Here is a 7,421-nt window from a genome sequence, read left to right as displayed (position 1 = left end):
TTCGAATTTTGTTAAACAATTTAAGTCGATCCGAAATGAATGAATTTTTCTTTTGTTTTCTTACTTTAACCGTTTCGCTTCAAACGTTAAATAATTGAATCGAGTTGTTTTTGATTTAATTACCAAATTTAAAATATACAATTTTAAAAATCGATTAGAATTAATCGATTTGGAGCTTTTAAACAGTTAAATCAAATTAATAATTGTTTATTTACTCAATTTTAGTTTCCCATATGAAATATTTAACTATTTAAACAAATTTAATCGATTATATTTAATTAATACTTTAAATACTGCTATTCTTTCATGCAGAATTGAAAAGGGATTACAAACAAATTTTATAAGAAAATTTTAAAAAATTTTCCGATTTTATAATATATAAACACACCCACAAAAACGCAAATTATTCATTTTAACCAACGACAGAAGACGTTTTATTCTTGCGACGTTGATTAATCAAACAATAATTCCGAACACTTAAAAAAGTAAACATAATTAAAATTTAAAAAGTGTATAAAATAACACAAAATTGCTCATTTTTAATAAATACAATTATAATTAAATTTAATAAGAAAAGCTCCTCATAATTAACTCATTATTTTTAATATAATAAAACCAGATATTTTCTACTTAAAATATTTTAAATTATTTATTCATTTTTAAATAAATTTTTAAAATAATTAGCAATTAAACTTGCGAAAAAAATTAAGTTGAACCATGCAAAGTACTTAAATTTTCTTAACAAAAATTTAAAGTAGCTTCGAGTCTCAAATTTAATTAATTGAATTTAATAACTAAATTCGATTAATTAAATTTTGAATCTATTGTTTATTAGATTCTATTTAAATTATAAATAAAAATTTAATTTTAATAAATTCATTAATTACAACAGAAAAGTTTAAAAATTCGATTAAGCTTTCGTTTTAACAATTTTTAATTTATTAAAAAATTCTTCTCTAAAGTAGTAATTGGAAGGGAGGAAAAGTACATACGATATACAAGTGGGCGAATCGATCTGGTTTACTAAAAGCTTTTCGGCGTCACTAACAGGCTGTCCCTTACTTAAATATCTTAGCCACGGATGACAAGATGCTACAATAAAAATACTTTTAACTCGACCGAAATCGCATTTTCCTGGTTTTTGTGAAAAGCATACGTTCAGAAACTTCCTTAGTGTTGTTTTTAACAATATAATTACAGAGCAGGGCGGTTCCCCTTTGTCCCAATTTATCTAAATTTATGTAATTCCCTCTCCTGTTCGTACCTCCACGACACTCAAACCCTCTAAAAACCTCTATCACTTTATAAGTGATTGATAATATAACTAGAAACCAAACTTGTAAGAAATTTGGAAATAAATATAATAAAGTGCATAAACTGTATAAAATTTAACGCGCTGTTATTTATTGTTACATTGCCACAATAATCTCGACTTTAGTAGTGTCTTGCCCTGTACATCATACTTTTTCTCTTACCAACGGAGTCGTAATGGTCATCTGACACGGTTCGGGAGAGAATTTTTGAATTGAAATAACTTGACTTTCGGTCCAAACCGGAAGTTAGTCTATAGGTAATCGGCCTTCTGCTTCTAAGCTTTCCATATCGGATCTCGATATTCATCTATAACTCCTTTATAAAGATTAAGGAGAGACAAACAGACAAACAGCCGAACGCCATTGGGAATTTCTAAGTCTACAATTTTTGAAAATTGCAACCCAATGAAATGAATCGGACCTCAATCCATCTTGTTTGACTTTTCATAACCGTCCTTCCAGTGAGGAAGTAATTATGGACAACCCCTTATATTGTGTCAGCAGGTATAAACCTTGCCGAAACAATACAGCATTCTATTAAAAAAATCTACAACAAATTATTATAACAATTACAGGTCATTTAAATGCTTGGGGATTGTCAAAAATATTATTCAAAAATTATGTGCATACACAAGTTTTGGATAGAATTTATAGAGTTTAACAATCGTGAATGTGAATTTAAAACAGAATTTATTGCAAAATTAACAGAATCTTACGACAGAGCTTATACTGGATGTATACGTTATATCATTATCATGAATTTACAGTGGAATTTATTGAAAAATGGACAGAATTTTACGATGAAATTTATATCGAATGTGCTGTATACATTCCAACGTATGTACGAATTTACAACAGAATTTATATTAGAATTTATTGTAAATTTGATATATAATTTATAGAGGATGTATACAGTTTGTTGTATACATAAATTTACAATTTACAACAAAATTTACGCAGAAATTATGCGTTCTGCTGTAATTTGACTATATACAAAATTTGAAAACAGAATACGTACACAATTACATACAATATTTTGCGCTGCTATACATTGTTTACATCCCGAAAGTATGTAGAATTTAATAAGGAAGAAAGATGATAAAAAATTAAGTTCTAAATTCAGTAAATTATTAATGAAAATCAATAAAAATTTACGGAGTAATCATATGTTTTCTAGTCAAAAACATCGGCATTTTACATAAATTTATGAAACCTTTTATACATTTATTGACATTGATTAATGAAAAAGAAATTTTTGAAAATAATTCAAAATTTAGTTTCGAGCAACGAACAATTTTCTACTTTATTATGAAATGTCTAAAGATAGATGATAATGGATGAACTTCAATAACTATCAGAATATATATTTAGTAATGTGCTCGCTTCTAGCGAAGGAGCGATTAAGAAAATTATCCTGATAATACTTATTCTAAGTTCACAAGAACATATAAATAAAAAGAGACACTTAATGAAAAAATAGAGAAAAATAGAGATCCAATTTATTTAATAGGATAAAAAATAAAAATAATGACCAAATAAACAAATAAAAGTAACAATTATAATCGTTCTAAAAATGAATTTCTGATGATTATTAAAAATTCGGTACATTTTACTTTAAAAAATGTTTCGTTTTCTCTTATTTTTACATTGTTTATACAAAAATTTCTTTTATTTAAACTGTTTATTCTCTTTTTATTTCGCAATTGTCTCCTTGTCTTTAATATAGAACAATTGTTTTCAATTTCCCCTTATTTTGCAACAATTGTTACAAAAATTACTCACTGTTTACTTCTCTGTTAAACATCTAATTCAGAATAAAAAGAAAGTGGGCAATTCTTAATGACAATTGTTGCAAAATAAAGCGAACGTGGGCAATTTTTGATAAAAATTGTAAAATAAGGAGAAATTGGGCAATTTTTTTGACATCTATTGCAAAATAACTGTTTACTCCCTGCTTTCTTTCTCCTTTTTTTTCAAAATACGAGGGTAATCCCATAAGTAAGGTTTCCTACTTTTTTTAAATACAAAGAAACGTTTATTTTCAATAATGTTCGTGTCATTTTAAAGCTTGAACATTTATCTATTTTTCTACATAATCGCCATTTCGGTCAATGCATTTTTGTATGCCCATGTCGTACCAGCTCGCCGCCATGTCGCGTTAAACCGATTGAAATTCGTCGTCAATTGATGGAAGTGTGAGTCGTGCATTGATGTCAAAAAACGTCCTCAAGGGGTGCAGGAAGTTTGCAGCCGATCGTACCGAAATTCACGATGAAGAAAGAAGCGAGAGACTGTCAATTTCCGATGAGACAGTCACGAAGGTTGAGCAAACCATGCATGGAGATCGGCGAATCGCTCTGGATGATCTCTGTATTTTGGTTCTCGGGGTTTCCCGAAGCACCATTCATAGGATTTTAACGGAAAAGTTGCAATATCGGAAGGTATGCGCAAGATGGGTCCCGCGACATGGCGGCGAGCCGGTATGACATGGGCATACAAAAATTGCCACAGAACCTACAAAAATGCACCGACCGAAATGCCGATTAAATAGAAAAATAGAAAAATGTTCAAGCTTTAAAATGATATGAACATTATTAAAATAAACATTTCTTTGTATTTAAAAAAATAGGAGACCTTACTTTCGAGATTACCCTCGTAATTAAAAACTATTTTAAAAGTGCTAAATAATCAATATTTAAATCAAGTTTTGTTAAAAATTAAGAAAAATCTATAAAAATTATTATTTTTTCACGTTTTTAATGATAATATTCCAATAATTATAATCACAGAAAAATATATTTTCTAATTAAGAACTTTACCTATTAAATATTAGATAATTAAAATAAATTAATAGGTCTACAGTTTAGTTTTTTAAATTATTATTTTATAAATTTACAAAGAATTTAAGCGTAAATTTGAATATTTATAATACTAATGACGTATTTAATAATGGTTTACAATACTTAAAAGTAGATGAGTTAAAGCTTTCATCCAGGAAATAATGGATTTTCAGTTTTCATATCCGTTCCTGTACTTTCAGGAAGTTTGACAGATAAAAGAAAATGGAAGTGAAAGTAGAAAGCTGCTGAAAAATTCATATTTTTTATACTTTATCCGAAATTAAAAGCACGGAATGCATATTCCTTCCCCTAAGGGAAGAGAATGAATAGCGAATGCCATATATGGATGCTTGAAAAATCTATATTCGCTGCAAGTTTAAGTAATAATAAATCCATAAATATCGTTTAAACTTAAAAAATTATAATTAGTTTTTTATTTTTGATGTTATTTACAGCAATCGAAACGAATTTACGGCTATAAATCGTTGTGGAAATCAATTTATTCCTGGAGGAAAAAATCGATCCCGGGTTTCACAATGGGAAAAATTGTCCGAGTAATTTGTACTTTCGAAAGTAGTTAGGATTCTGACAAATTGCACAGTGTGGTTAATAGTAAACTTTTTCTATCACAAAAGACATAAAGACTTGTTTGTTTGCTTAGAGGTTTTCTTATTTTCTTTATATCTTTATTGGTCACGTTATGTTGCGTGTGATTATCTTCATCAATTACGATCTGACAAAACTATTTTTTGAAGAAAATACCGAAAAAACTGTTTTTTTCACGTGCTTTGTTTCTAAGAATTTAATGATAGATAAATCTAGAAAATGAGAAATGTCAAAAATGCCGACGAATTCTTTCACCCAATTTGCATTTTTATCATTTAAAAAAAGTAAATGCCATACATTTTCCTCTTCGTCTCAAATTCTAAACGGTTTAACTAAATCGTTTTATTGAAAATAATAGTTTCTGCGGCTTAAGTCGAAAGGAAAAGCCTAAACAAAACAATTACTGCTTCAGAGATTAAAAATATTTGCAAATTTTCACACATCTTTACCGTAAATATCGTGAAGATTGATACAGATTCCGCTGGAAATCCTTCAAGATATATTTTTAAATATATTAAAAGAATATCCTGTCACCGTCGTCTGAAAGGATTTCGCTTTTATTCTCGATCTACACACTAAAACCAAAACGAAAGCCGAAAGTCGCCAATAAAAAAATACTGTAGTAGCAATTTTACACAAATTTTTATAGTAAATAAAGCACTAAAAGCAGTAGATTTTAATTAACTTTGCTATAAAACTTTATACTTCAAGTGTTATTACACAGATTCATTTTAATAACATAAATTGCTCGTAAAAATACTTTAAATGTTATTTAATTGTGCTGTAATTATGTAGTAAGAAACATTAAATTTTGTTTTTAAAGTTCTTAAATATTTTAAAGCTTCGATTAATTGCAGAAATATAAGTAAAATTTTCTTTATATATAAGGGGATATAAAGGCGTAAAGTAAGTTTAAATAGTAACAAACTAGGCTCAAATATTTTAAATAATAAGAGAAACAAATAAGAAATTCGAGCAGCTACAAAAGTAGGTTTGACAATTTGAAAAATAGACAGGAATATACGCACAGAAGTGTAAAGAAATGACAGAAAGTGTGAAGAGGCGTCAGAAATGCAGGCAGGAAAGGGTGAAAATGGCAAAAACGGAGGGAGAAGATAGGAAAGAATGACACGAATTGATATAAAAATTTCCATAAGGACAGGATTACACAAAGGATCTGAAAGAATAGCAGAAAATCTTTGCAAAATCTTTCCTACAGGAACATAAAGAGCTTAAAATTTTTCAAATAATTTAAAAAATGATACTAATAATTCAAAATAAAGACAAAAGTATAGAAGTATTAAACTACAAAAGTAGGCGCGGAAGTTGAAAAAATAGTTTCAAATAACTGTAGGAACGACGAAAAATTTCAAAGAAATTAAATGCAAGAAACTTGAAAAACGTGATAGAAATAGATCGAAAACTACGAAAAAATGACAAAAAAGTAATAAAAAGTACACGTAAATATTTCAAAAAATCTGTCAAATGATTGTAAAAATATACAGGAAACTTTAAATTATTTAAAGAGAAAAACTCTCCAATTATACAAATTCAAATTTCAATATATTTGCATTTTCGAATTACATTTACATAAACGTATCATTTGGATGACTCGGCAAGTAGTAGAAAATATACGTAAAAATTTGAAAGCGTTAAGCAGCCCGAATAGATGCAACAGCCCGAAAAAAATGACAGGAATAGACGTAGAAGTTCTCTATCGCAATCCGGAGAGATAATTAAAACACAAGCACAGGAATCGAATCATTTAAAAAGACACAAGAATTGGGGATAATTTAACAAAGGCCCGAGAATTAGGAATCATTTCAGAAACAGGCAGAAAAATTTAAAATAACTTTAAAGATATACGTTAAACAATGACAAAATTTATGCAAAAGTTTTTTAATAGTAGAAAGAAACAATGTTTAAAAGCATAATACAAATCGACTGAAAAATACGGAAGAATAACAGAAACGGGTGAAAAGAAATGTAAAAATTTTAAATAATTTCGAAGGAATAACGGGAGAAATGAAAAAAATGAATGCAAGTTTTTCAACTAAGAACAGAAACGAAAGAAAGTGGACCCATCAAATAATTGTAAAATTATACATAAAATTTGAAATTAAAATATACAAAAAAGTTATATCTAAACAGAAGCTCTACCGTGCCTTTAACCATATAAATATAAATTTCAATATATTTATCTGGAAATTTTTATATATTTGCATCTTTTAGTTATATTTACATAAACGTATCATTTTGAATGCTTCGGCACGACGATCGTTTCTCCGAGGATTGAATAATGAATTAAGTTTCTGTTGGAAGTAAAAATAAAATATAGAAAATTTCTGCTACGAAACATGCTTTCAGCAAATATATAGCGGCAATTATAATTGCTACCTCTTACATTTACCCGAATAATGTAATATATTACTCTTTATATTTTTATTCGTATCTTCTGCTCTGAAATTCTCTGTTTTTTTCTTTTCGCGTAATTAAATTTCGAGACTTCATCATCTTTCATTTGAGAAAATAAAATATAAGTGCTTCTTTACGTAAGACAAGTGTTAAAAATAGAATTTGGATAATAAAATATGTAAAGAAAGCCATTAAAATTTTTAATTAAGGCGTGTTTCGGTGTTAAGTGATAAATACTTTCTACCAA

This window comes from Centruroides vittatus, unplaced genomic scaffold (assembly GCF_030686945.1).
Source record: "Centruroides vittatus isolate TY-2023 unplaced genomic scaffold, ASM3068694v2 contig_351, whole genome shotgun sequence".
Classification (NCBI taxonomy): domain Eukaryota; kingdom Metazoa; phylum Arthropoda; class Arachnida; order Scorpiones; family Buthidae; genus Centruroides; species Centruroides vittatus.
This window is presented reverse-complemented; position numbering follows the sequence as displayed.